Here is a 14,215-nt window from a genome sequence, read left to right as displayed (position 1 = left end):
AAAAATTCTTTTTAAACCTCCAATTCAGTGATTTGCTAACCTATGTAGAGATGTTGCTCCACAAAAACAGGATGTTCTTTTTAATCTTAAAAAAAAGATTTTTTGATCTATAAAAATGGAAATAGTCAACAAAGCAAATTTTCCATTTTGGAGGTCAACAAAAGAAATCATTTTTTTTTGTAAAAATAAAATTCCTCGCTCTACCTGCAAGAAACCGTTAGAATCCTGCAAACAAACAAAAAGATAAAATGTCAGGTGATTTGGGGGACTTCTACAAGTCTAAAATTTCAATTCGGTTACAATAATTTTTTTTTTGTTTTGTTTTTGTCTGTGATGCGCTACAGAACAAACTGTACGCGCTACAATATACGTTCTATGCGCTAAACTTTATGATAAACGCGCTACTCTGTTCCCTGGGTGCGCTGCTCTGGGTGTTGGAAGTGCTACTCTGTATTTTTCTTTTTCCCGCGGTCAGTTCTGCAAGAAAATTTTAAATCTGATGCGCTAATGTTTGGGTTTTAAGCGTTGGATGATGTATTATAGGCGCTAAACTGGGGATCGGATGCGCTAACCTGTTAAGTCGATGCGCTACTCTGTGTTTTGTCTGCGTCGAGACCTACAGGAAAAATTGTTAAACAAAATCATGCGCTAGGAAAAGGTCTTCACGAGCTAAAGCAGAGAGCCCACGCGCTAAACAGTAGGCTAGAAGCGCTAGACTGTTAGGCGGATGCGCTAATATATGTTTTTGACGCGCTGATTCCTGTTTCCCGCGGACCTGCAAAAGTGATCAATTTGAAAAACCGATTTGTTATTTGGGGTCAGGCCCCACGGTGGGCGCCAGAAATGTATGCGGGAAAAGTGGGCGAATAAAACTTAATATGTGAAAATATTATAGAAAACTAGTCCACACACACACAGAGGACTTCTTGATGCAAGCTATGGAGTAACGTAGTGTTACTCAGCTTCCCAAGGAGGGTCCCATGGTTCTCTATCTCACAATGTCCCTCAAACCAACGTTTTTGCTCTCAGATTACTGAGCAAAATGGTTTGGGGATGGCAAATATGAGAACGAGAGATGCTTTTAATTGATTTTAGTATGAGATGTGTTGTAAGCTATGTATGATACTAAAATGCAATAATCTAAATGATAAGATGACAAGATTAGTATGAATACTATCCTAGCATACTGTATTTAGTCTATGATTGAACTAAAAAGAAAGTAATCTAAGCATGCATATTAGTCTAATTTCTGATCTAAAAAGAGGCTAAATGATGAGCATATATGAAATGAGAAAGCTTGAAAGAATTTGAGCATAAGTGTGATGCTTCAAATTTGAAAGATGATTGTTTAGAATGGAGGAATGAGAGCTCTATTTATAGCATAAACAGGGCAATGGATGGTCAAGATTGAATGGTTTAATCAAGGGTCAGGTTTGAAAGTTGGGGATCCATGTGCACAATTGGCACCAATGAAATGGTGACAAGTGTCAACATAGGGTTGGGTTGAGAGAAGAGGTTGGAGGCATTAAAGGCCTGAGAAGACCTCATGGTTATCTAAAGGCTAAGGGTCAAGTCTAAGTTAGGCTTACCCACTGGATTAGGAGTTAATCCAAGGATAAACCTTTGTGCAAATGATTAAGAGATAATCATGGTCAAAGCATTAATGGCCTGATGAGACCCTTGGGTTGGATAGAGGTTGAGTCAAAACAAATGTTTTAACCATGTGGGAGGGTTTGAATTAACCATTAATGGTTATTGGAAACTTTGGGGATTAAGTGGTTGAAGGTTGGAAGCCTTCAATGGTTTTCAAAGACTTTAAGGGTTTTGGTGGTTGAAGGTTGAAAACCTTTAATGGTTATCAAAGACTTTGAGCCATTTGAGAAGTGACCTCCCTTTGCTTAGGGATGTGACAAAATTTAGAGGAGGGTTAGGTTAATTAGAAATGATTAGAAGATTCTAGAAGGGATTAGAAAGGGGTTTGGGATTTTGCAAGTGGATGGAGGGATAATAGGATTTAAATTGAAATAAAGTAATTTAATTCAATTTGGTTGTAATTTGGGAAAATTAAATAAAATAGATTTATTCAATTTGGGATAACTATTTAATTAAATTTGAATTTAATTAAAAGTGGATAGGGGGGATTTAATTGAATAAAATGATTTATTCATTAAATGGGTATAGTGAATTTTATTTAAATAAATTGAGTAATTTACTTAATAAAATAGAAGAATGTGGATAATTTAATTAAATTGGATTTAATCAAATAGAGAGATGAACATAAAATATTCATTTAGGAATATGGTCATTTTTATACGTCTACAGATTGTATGCAGCTTGTCGCTTCTCATCAAGTAACTCTAAGTCTTGAAGACAGGATACTCGATATGCTTCATCATCGATGAGATTGTGCAAGGAAACTCGTAATGATGGTATCTCAACCTCAATAGGCAAGATAGCTTCTGCACCATAGACCAATGAGTAGGGAGTTGCACCTGTAGGGGTTCGAATGCTAGTTCGATATGCCCATAGTGCTGGATTCAATTGAACATGCAAATCATGACCGACATCATTGACTGTCCTCTTGAGGATCCTCAATATGTTCTTATTGGATGCTTCGGCCTGACCATTGCCTTGTGGGTAGTAGGGAGTGGAAAAGCGGTGTTGGATATGAAATTTCTCACAAAGTTCGCGGACATCCTGATTTTTGAAAGGAAGACTGTTATTTATGATGATGGACATGGGCACACCGTACCGGCAGATGATGTAGTTGAGGATGAATGAGGCGATCTGCTTACCGGTGACTTGGGTAAGTGGAACAGCTTCGATCCACTTTGTGAAATATTCAGTGGCGGTAATAATGAATTTATGGCCATTGGATGAAGATGGATGGATTTTACCCAAAAGGTCAAGGCCCCATTGACAAAAAGGCCATGGTGTCGTGATTGGTTGTAGTTCCTGGGCTGGTGCATGTATCAGGTCACCATGAACTTAACATTTCTTGCATTTTCTGACAAAGTAGTAGGAATCATTTTCCATAGATGGCCAATAGTATCCATTGCGCAGGAGTTTCTTGGCGAGTGATGGACCACTTGAATGATCCCGCAAATGCCTTCATGGACTTCTTCCAAAGCCTTTGTTATCTCACCTTGTTCCAGACATCGAAGGAGAGTACCATCAAGACCGTGTCGGTATAGGGTTTCGGCAATAATGGTATTGTTAAGGCACAAATTTGCACCCTACTAAACTATAAGTTTAGCAATCTGGCCTAACATGGGATTCACTTCTGCATGTGGGCAATGCGCAACTTGAAATGAAACCTCCGGTTCCTAGGCCGGTTCCTATTGGATAATCACCTGATACTCTCTAATATTGGACTAACTTTGCAGGGTAAAGGGGAAGAAATTACAAAAAAGGTACTTAAAACTGAACTAAAATTAACTAGAACCTGGTGATACACCAAAATGTGAGAGATAAATAATAAAAAACTGATCTCAGTCTGCAATATTCTACTTTAATTAATAAACACTTCTTTCCTGTTATAAGTTTGCATAAGTATTTCATAATAAGGTCTTGAGACGAACCAATGAGGAAATAATAATGTTTCACTCAAAAATTTTGAACTTTAAAACACATACTATGACCTGCAAACATACATACGTTCCTATATTAAGGTACTGACTGAGACAAGTAAACAAGGAGTAATATAACTCACAAATTTAGCTTCATCAATCATGCTTGTACACAAAAAATTGGAAGGATAACAAGGTTTGATTCCATAGAAAATCGCTCCAAAAGATGCTGTTTCATATATTATATCTCCAAATCTGAGTTACAGAATCTGTGCAAAAGAAAAATGCTAAGGACAAGAAAAAAGTCTCTCAAAACACTATTCTTGCATAAATTTGAACTAACTCCAAATGAAGTGTCTTCAGGCATTAAGTACAAAAACCCCCAACTGATTGGGTCGGATGCAAGAAAAGTGCCTCAAAAAGAGGAGTCTAGAAGACACCAAAGAGGGCTATAAACCTGGAAAAGTCTTCCTTAATAAATAACCAACCCAAAAGATCACTAGAAACAGCCTCAAAACACTTAACCAAGTAATAAAAGCTCTCCAAAATAGTGGAAAAGTCCAACTTCGACCCTTTACCTAAAAGTGCTCCAACCTCCCTAGATTCACTCCATTTGGTTTCAAACAACCTCATGTTCCTATAAAAACGTTCTTGTCTCCAAATTTATCTCAACTCCTTTTGAATGTTTCCAAAGTGGTTATGCATGATCCTATATGCTCTCCTTATGTCTCCAAACTGAAAAGACTTCTTCAATGAGAGTGTTATCTCTCCTGAATTAACTCCTCCTTCAAAACTAAGTCAAAAGACTTAGTCTCCTTCTTGCATATGGATATACCTTTTACATTTCGAATAATAATATTCAATTACAATTTATAATTGCATTGTAATTAAATACCTTTTACAAATAAATACCAGCTTTTTGACCAAGAATGAAAACAAAAATATAAATAAAAATAAAACATATTTGATATATTGATAAACATTTATTTTATCGAATATGTTTGATTTTTATTATATTGCATATTTTATAAGCCCAGCGGACTTGAGGGAGAATATAAAAAATGATAAAGTGTTTTTGTAACCCTAAAAGTTTCGCACTCCTTCGTTATTTCTCATTTTGCAAAATGCGAACAGCAAAAAAGGTTCTCGAGGGTTTGGTGCCGCCATTGACGAAGGGTGCTGGGCTTTCCGAGTCTTCTCTCTAAATGCAAATCGTGTTCTCTATAGGTATGCTCGCACCACATTTAACAGGAAACTTACTGTGTCCGGTGTTTACATCTTGCATACACTACATTTTGCATACATATTCACTAGGAAAATAATACGCTGTGTTTGTTTTTTCACATTTTACATTTTACATATTGCATCACCATATTTCCCACACTATAATCTTCCGAAATTTTGGAAAGTTCTGTAGCATTTTTTATAGGTGAATTCTCGACTCCAATTATTACATCGCCAAGAATTATTTTACCAGCAAATCCTCTCTTTGTTGGAATCAACCCTGAGTCTGCTGCGGCACTTTCACCAGGAACCGACAATACAAGAGCCCCAGTTCTGACATTTAATTGATTTGCAATCGCATCTAGAGCTATCTCTATATTCAAACCTGGACGGACTACCTTTCTAGATTGGATCAGCAACTGTGAATATTGGAAGAATGTTGAATTCTACTCAAGATCAAGACTACAAACCAAAATGTGCATGCATAGACCTTCCTATTCCTTGTGACCCAAAATGGATACTGTAGGGGAAAAGGAGCTTTTTTATTTTGTTCTCACCATTTCGTTTATCTGAGAAAGTTCCTTGGCCTTCTGTTCATCAAAGCCAAGATTAGCCAGTATTTGTTGACCCGTGCAGCCTTTTTGAGCCCAAATTCCAAGTAACATGTGACTACTTGTCACCTCATCGCTTTACCCCAATTTTATCTTCTCCTCAACAGCCAAACCTAATGCCTTCTGTGCATCTTCAGATACTGGTATTTCCGCTTCAACTTTAGTATCCCATATACTAGGCAGTCCAATCAAACTTATCATTTCCTCCCGAACTTTAGAAAGAGTAAATCCATTAGCCCGTAGAAATTTGACAGTAGGACTTGTACCTTCCATCAAAATACCCATGAGAAGAGCTTCTGTACCAAGACTTGGGTAACGCACCTTGTGAGCTACCGACTCTCCTAGACAGAAAGATATTATAGAGCTCTCTGACCATCTTGGAATTTTCCCGTTGGCGGCCCATTCTGGGTTTGCTGTAGGAAGATTCATAAAAATGGTTAGAGGCCGCTGCGAAACATATCGCGCCTTTCTCGCTCTATATGTTGAGCTAGTTACGATCGCAATTGAGCTATTCGATTTTGATGAGAGTTTTCCTCTGCAAAATGTGGGAAGCGAGGGACGTTGTTGCGAAGGAAAGGAGAGTGAGGAAGAGACGAAACTCATTTGGGCAGCAGCCATGGCTTCTTCTAGTTTATTTGTTACTGAATTTTCTGAAATCTTTTCATTTACTACATTGCAGACTCCATCTTCAGTGACAATTTCATTACTGGACTCCTCTATTTCTAGGGGTGTCTCCTCAAGATCTCTTCCCACAAAGTCCATATTTGGGTAAGTTATCAAAAGTGGGGTTTCACTTTCCTCCAGTTGAGCACACAATGTCCCATCTAGTCCGTTAGGTATTATTGGAGTATCCTGAGAGTTCAAAAATGACTTTGCATGTTCACTATGTTGCATCCATCCATCTCCCTGCAAGGTATGCTCCTATACCCCACTCCAATGATAAAGGTGTCGTTGGGTGATTTATTATCTGTAAATTCTACTCCAATGATAAGTCCTGTGTCAGCTACATGAACAGCCTCCAAAATGAAATGAATATGTATGTTCTCATGGTTTGTAAGGAGCAAACACAACAACTGAGTTGTGTCCCCCGAAACCAAATGAATTTGAAACAGCAACGTTTACTTCATGCTGCTTCTTTGCATTAGCTACAGTATCAAATTCAACCGAGGGTTCTGGATTAAAATTGGTTTATTGTTGAATGTAGCCATCCAGTATTTATGGCTTTGACAGTGACAATTGCTTCTAGCCCACCAGCAGCACCTAGGCAGTGCCCTATCCTAGACTTAGTCGCATTAATTTTTATTTCAGATGTGTTCTTGAACACACTCTTGATTGCATTCACCTCAGCCAAGTCACCTACTATTGTTGATGTGGTGTGGGCATTTATGTAATTCACCTCTTCTGGTGATACTCCTGCATCAATAAGACTCCTCTCAATGCATGTTCCAAACTCTCCATAACCAATACTCCAGAACCTTCACCCATGACAAAGCCATCCCGGTCCTTGTCCCAAGGTCTTGAGGCAGTGTGAGGCTCATCATTTCTCTGAGATAGAGCTCGACATGCAACAAATCCACCCAAACCAATTGGAATAATTGTTGCTTCAGTTCCACCAGCTAACATAATATCTGCCTCACCTCTGCGAATATGGTTTGCAGCTGCATAAAAGAAATAGTTGGATGTAGCACATGCTGGGATTGATCTTATGTAGAAATGAAGTTCGAGCACGGGCTCGTGACACTCATTTCATTACCAGTTGATTTTAATTTTATTGAAGTTCACTGTTTGAACATGCATTTAAAAAACAAATACTCTGTTTCTTTACCAACTTGTTGCATTGAATTGTTTATCTTCATGATGTAGTATTGACCCTTTTAAAATACTGTAAGGTTTCACATTGAAATAATATGTCCCTTAAAACTGTTTATGCATTAATATTTTCTTTTTATGCATATCATGAATAGTAAAGTAAAAGGTTTCATATTTAAAACAAACATGTCCCCTTGATACTTCAGTTGGTTTCTTCATCATTCCACTTTGATATTCTGAGATTAGTTACTCTAAAGGGTATGTCGGGCTCATACCCGAAGGGAGCCTCGGTCAGGGGCACATGCCAATTAGAGTAACTAATTATCTGCACATGAAACAAACACATTAGCATAAACATTTCTTTTTCCTGAAGCAGTGATTTGTCTTTATCTTTCCCGCCCTTTCAAAACAGAAATATGATAGGCTATGATAAATGATATGTTGTAGGATAATCTTTCATTGCTTAGATCTGTTGGATCTAACACCTCTTCTCTTTTGTGCAGGAAAGTAGGGGTTTTTCAGAGTCTGAAGATCGAGAAAACATTCATAAGGGCAACGGGGCAGCCAATAACCAGTCAAAGCAACCCAAGGCAATGACTGGTTATCCTCACACTCATTATTTGATTCTATCCTTTTCTGTTTTGGATATGTAGGAAAGATAGAAATGCTAAGCTCACGGCTTGTGTGAGGTTTTAAGAAACTCAGTGTATATAAATATGCTTCAGATGCATGAACTCAATTTGTAATCTATCATTGTTCAATACAAATGAAAAATACGCCTTTTTTCCTTTTTTAAAACACTGCAATGTACCTTTTGTAAATGCAATCATTTGATAAATATGCATCCTTTGGCTAACATTACATGGGTAATGAAATTTTAGATAACAGGTATATCGAGTAGTTTGACGAATGAAGGTTTTACGTTGGTTATTCGATTGGTTCGGAGGAAGGGTGTGATCGCGGAGGTAGGTGTAGAATTCACCATACCATGGGGATTCAGAACCAACAAGGCGACGTATCATTTCGGATTTGGGGATATCATAAGCGGGAATCCAAAGTTGTTCGACCAAGAACTCGTAGCGTGTTGAATTCTGTGGAAGATCTAGGAGAGATGCGATGGTAGCCATAGCGTCAGCAGCTCGATTCTGATCTCTTGGTATCTGCTCAAAAGTGATAGTAGTAAATGATGTCTTTAGAGTGTCCACCATTTGCTTATATGGCATGAGTTTATCGTCCTTGGTCTGATATTCATCAGTTGCTTGTAGAATGACCAGTTGTGAGTCGCCATATACTTGTAGTTCTTGTAATTTCCATTGTACGGCTAACCTGAGTCCTGTGATCAAGCCTCATACTCTACTATGTTGTTGGTGCATGGAAATGTGAGCCTATAAGACTTCGGGATGCTGTCACCTTGGGGTGTGATAAACAGAATGCCTGCCCCCAAGCCATGCCTAGTGTATGAACTATCAAAGTAAAGTTTCCATGGTTGTGTTGTTGTGATCATGAATATCTCTTCGTCTGGAAAATTGGAAATGAGAGGATGATCACCTATGAGAGGTGCATCAACCAACTGATCTGCAATAACCTGCCCTTTGATGGCTTTACGGTCTACATACTCGATGTCAAATTCACTTAGAATCATCACCCATTTGGCCAAGCGGCCTGTCAATGCTGCTTTGCTAAGTAAATACTTGAGTGGATCAATCTTTGCAATGAGTTGTACTTTGTGGGTTAACAGATAGTGCCTCAGTTTAGTGGCTGCTAAGATTACTGCTAGGCAAGCTCGCTCAATAGGTGTGTAATTGAGTTCATAGCCCACCAGTGTGCGAGAGATGTAGTAAACAACACACTCTTTTCCTTCTACATTATGTTGTGCCAGTAGTACACCCAATGCTGTACTTGTTGCTGAGATATAGAGTAACAACAGTCTACTTGGATCTAGTGGCATCAGCAATGGTGGATTCATGAGATAGTCTTTAAGCATCTGAAATGCTTGTTGGCATCGATCATCCCACTGAAAGCGGATGTTCTTGTGTAGCAGGTGTGTGAATGGGTGACACTTATCAGCCAATTGTGCAATGAATCTTCGAATGGATTGAAGTCGCCCTTGTAATGTCCTTAGCTGACTGATATTCTTTGGTGGTGGCATGTCTATGATTGCCTTAACTTTTGTTGGATCGACCTCAATGCCTTTGCTTGAGACAATGTATCCTAGAAGCTTCCCGGAGGTTACTCCAAAGACACATTTCTTGGGGTTGAGTCGAACATGGTATTGTTCCAGTCTATCAAAGATTTTATCTAAGATGTGGAGATGCCCGTCTCTGGTGAGTGATTTTGCTAGTAAGTCATCCACATAATCTTTCATCATAGTATGCATCATGTCATGGAAGATGGTGGTCATTGCTCTTTGATAGGTTGCTCCTGCATTCTTGAGACCGAAAGGCATTACATTCCAGCAATATGTGCCCCATGGACAGGTGAAGGTTGTCTTATGTTGATCTTCTGGTGCTATCTTTATCTGATTGTATCTTGAAAAGCCATCCATAAGTGAAAGCATGGCATGTCCCGCTGTCAGATCCACTATGATGTCGATATTTGGAAGGGGGAAGTCATCCTTAGGACAGGCCTTATTCAGATCTCTGAAGTTAGTACAAATGCGAATGCCCCCTTTTGGTTTGCTGACAGGCACAATATTGGAGATCCATTCTTCATAATCAATTGGTCTAATGAAACCAACATCTAGGAGTTTCTTGAGTTCTGTTTTGACTAGTACTGCAATCTGAGGATGCATCTTACGAAGCTTTTGCTTGACAGGTTTGGCTCCTTCTGCTACGGTAAGGTGATTCATGACTAAATCAGGATCAAGCCCAGGCATGTCTACATATGACCATGCAAAGTTGATTTGACGCTTCTGGAAGAACTCTATAAATTTAGGCTGTTCCTCTAGAGTGAAAAGAGATGCAAGATGTATGATATGAGGATTTTTAGGAGTCCCCACATTGTATTCTTTGGTTTTCTCTATGAGAATCGTTGATCGTTCCTGTTGTGTACTAGCAGGGAGAATGTCAAACCCTTCATCCTCAGGCGCCTCAGAGAGGTTTTCACCATTGGATACGCTCTTTCTTTTTACTTTTGTTGGATCAAACAGTGCCATAGTGCGGTTTTCACTGGAAGATCCATGTTTTATTGTTATATTTTTGTAGCTGAAAGGTTTGGCATCCACCCCGAAGTATGTTGCGCTCTTAAGTTCAATGGCAAATCCAGCTTTGTGATCCCCGCTAGGTAGGTTATCCCTTAATTCCAAAATGTCAATGATGGCCTCATCGTTTTGGAAGAAGTCAAGACATGGAGGATTTGATTGGTTCCATTCGATGAGTTCAGGATGGATAATGGGCATTACTTCATCGATTAGGTTAAGTTCGTTAGAGGTATTAGTGAGGGTTAAGACGTTATGGTGAAGGTTGTTGATGGTACTCTCCCTATCAAAATCAGGCATAGGATGAGACGTAGGGTCTGTGGAAGATGTTTCCAGCTCAGGAACCCAAGATGTCTTTATCTGTGCTTCTCCATAAACAGGGATATCTTTGCGTGGTGGAGGTAGTGATGCATCTTCCTCATCTGAAGTGTTAAGTTGTACAGAATCAAATTCCCACTCATGCGAGTCAGTCTCTGAGTCACTTTCCAGCATCCTATTACTATACCATACTGGGATGTCCTTGGAGTTAAATACTGCAGGTGTGATTGGTTGATGTACCTTTGTAGTGATCGGTGTTGCAGGACGGTTGATGGGGATTAAAGGATCCAATACGGGGAGTATCGGTAATATTGACTTGGTGGCTTCTGTTGGTACTGCTGGTGCCATGGATGCTACTACGGGTTCTGATACAGTTGCTGCTGCTAATGGTGCTACTGATGGGATTACGAGTTCGTCTGGTGGGATGAGTGGCATTGGTGATCGTTGTGTTGGGGTTTTGAGCCTCAGTGGGGCAGTTGGGATGGTGCTTGATGTCGTTTTGATAATGAAAGGTGTCCTTTTGGCAGTAGACTGACATAATGGTTTGCTAGGTTTTCCTTTGAATTTTAATTTAGGAAAAATCTCTTTTTCAAAGCCTAGGCATGTATTACCTTTGGGCTTGAATTCCGGCAGCAGAGGTTCATGTCGTCCTTGTTTGCAATATCCCAAAGCACTTTGACCATCATACCCCATTCTTTGCATAATGAGGAGACCTTTGCCATACTGATCTGTAGGAAGTTTAACTTGTGGTATATCAGTGGGGATGGGATCTTTATAGATCTAGTCTGCTAAGTCCTCATCTTGGGTTTCTTCTTCTTGACTCTTTCCAAGGATGAAAGGTGTCAAAGCACATGCAGGCGTGTTTAGTGGTTGCGGGAGTAACTGCTGTGGTTTACCATGTGTTCGAGGAGAAGTGGGCATTTGTCCCACACAAAAGAGTTGACTCAAGTTGTATTCCCCAGGACCTTCCTCTGCTATCTTCATCTTAAGCTTTTCTTGCTTGGGTATAGTGGTGTTTGAACTGGCAAGAGAGGTAGGACTTATATATGATGTGGAGGAAATAGCTTCTCTATTATTAGGAACGGCAATCTCTGGTTGATGGTTGATATTATGGCAGTACGCAAAGGGATTTGCATCACCCAGGATTGTGATCTCTACACCGTTATGTGGGAACTTGATACATTGATGGTAGGTAGATGGAACGGCTTGCATGGAATGTATCCAGGGTCTCCCTAACAATAGATTGTATGGCAGAGGAAGGTCCAGAACCTAACAGATGATGTGTTTTACCATGGGGCCTACTCGGATTGGTAGTACCACAGCTCCTTTGGATGATCACTCTGCATCGTCATAGGCTTTGATTGTGATCTTCTTACGAGGATCCACTGATTCTACTGCATATCCCAATGCTGTGACCAACTGCAGTGTACAAATATTTAGGCCTGCTCCATTATCGATCAAGACTCGCTTGATCCTATGCTGGTTAATAAATCCTTCGATGTGGAGTGAGGCGTTATGAGGTTGCTGAAAGGAAGAGTTGTCACTTTCGGAAAAAGTGAGACAAGGTGATGACTTTAGACTTCCAACCATGGCTTGAAATTGGTCTGTATTGAGATTTGCAGGGACTGACGCTTCTTGGAGGGCTTGATCCAAGATAGTTTTATGAGATGGCGATAGGCGCAATAACTCTAAAATGGATATAAGTGCAGGCGTCTTGTCTAATTGTTCCACAAGATTGTACTGCTTTGGGATGGAGGTGGCACCCTATGGAGCTGCCTTTATGGTGACCTTACCATGACGTGTAACAACATTGCAATTTGAGTTGGGATTTTTGAAGGTTATGGTTGCAACTTGTTCACTGGCATCATACAGATGATTTACAGTGTAATTATACGCAGCCTGTGTATAATCTGTGGTATCAGTGCCTCGCCTGGAAGTGGAAGGACCCCTTTGATCTTGTGATGGAAGTGGATTTTTGAACATTAGATGATCATTATTTGTTGTTTTTGGGTCATGTCCTTCAATTTCAATTTCTCCTCGGTCAATAAGATCCTGAATAAGATCTTTTAATCGGTGACAATTACTTGTCTTGTGTCCTCTTCCTTGATGGAATTCACAGTGTTCAGTATCTCTCCACCATGCCGGTTTGATCTGAGGCTCATAGTTTGATAGTTTAGGTAGAGTGACCAAATTTTGAGAAATGAGTTGTCGCAATACTGTTTCAATGGGTTCCCCTAAGGGAGTGTATGTTCATTTCTGTTTTTGCTGACGAGGGCTTGGTTCATCGTGAGATGTAATGCGACTTTGATTTGAAGGAACATTTGTGTTATTCTGAGGTGGAGGATTCTGTCCTGCAAACCGTACCATAGGTTGTGCATTTTGGATAGTCCGGGCATCCACAACCCCATCATTGACAATATTCTTGTTTTTATTCCAGAAGCTTGGTTTATCACTATTGAAGTGTGGGCGAGCACCATCTTTTGGTTCATTATAGATTTTGATGAGTCCTTTCTTGATGAGTGCCCGTTCACACTTCAAACCCTTGGTGATCATATCATTAAAAGAGTTTGTGTCTTTGACATCCAGGTGAAACTCCATTTCTTCGTTTAAGTTGGAAATGAATATTTCCACTAGTTCTCGTTCGGGTAACTGAAGAGAACGTCTGCTAGACATTTGGCGCCATCGTTGCAGGAATACTGAGAATAGTTCACCTGGTTTTTGTTTAGTGTTGCACAGATCAGCCATGGTAATGTCGCGTTCAATGTTATGAGAGTAATGAGCTAGAAACTTCTGGATGAGTTTCTCAAATGTTCTAATGCCACCTGGTAGTCGGGAAAACCATGATGTGGTTGTTCCTCCCAAGCTTTGGGGAAAAAGGCGCATTAGGTATGTATCTTCATATGCCACTTCGAGACAAGCGGAATGAAATTCTCTGACATGATCACGAGGATCTCCCTTTCCTCTATATTTTTCAAATTTGGGTGTTTCGAATCCTCGTGGAAAGGGTGGCATATAAAGATTCTGATCAAAAGGATAAGGACAGATGTCATTGAGTGAGAATTGGTTAGTTTTGACACCACTATGAAGTTGTTGGGCGAGATTCTTGACTTGTTGCCGCAACATCTCCATTTCAGTTGGAGGAGGAGGTGGTGGGTTACCTCGAGGAATGTTATATCTGATGGGATCTCTACCTCTTTCCTCTTCATGGCGACTTTGTCTTTCTGAAGCTTGTCTCAATTGGGCAAGATCAAAGTCAGAGGGGAGTTTGGCTCCTTCTTGAGCGAGTTTTAACAAGTGAGCATCCGCATTGCTCCTGAGTATTTCGTCAAACAGTCTGTTAAAGAGAGGGTTATGCTGAGCCCTTTCTATTGTTGCAGGAATAGGAGTACTTGGGTTTTCGTCATTTGCATTTCCTCCAAGTGCTTCTTGAAATTCATTGAGATTTTCTTCTTCTTCTTCTTCTATTTCTATTTCTCGTTGCCTTGACT

General features: G+C 39.8%; 1 pseudogene; it reads right to left on the bottom strand.

Annotated features, from left to right (window-relative positions):
* Positions 1 to 6,403: 6,403 nt before the first annotated feature.
* Positions 6,404 to 7,260, bottom strand: LOC131875699 (3-oxoacyl-[acyl-carrier-protein] synthase I, chloroplastic-like; annotated as a pseudogene).
* Positions 7,261 to 14,215: the final 6,955 nt, after the last annotated feature.

This window comes from Cryptomeria japonica, chromosome 5, assembly GCF_030272615.1.
Source record: "Cryptomeria japonica chromosome 5, Sugi_1.0, whole genome shotgun sequence".
NCBI classification, from domain to species: domain Eukaryota; kingdom Viridiplantae; phylum Streptophyta; class Pinopsida; order Cupressales; family Cupressaceae; genus Cryptomeria; species Cryptomeria japonica.
Note: the sequence above shows the minus strand (reverse complement) of the source record. Positions and strands in the feature narration are given on the sequence as shown.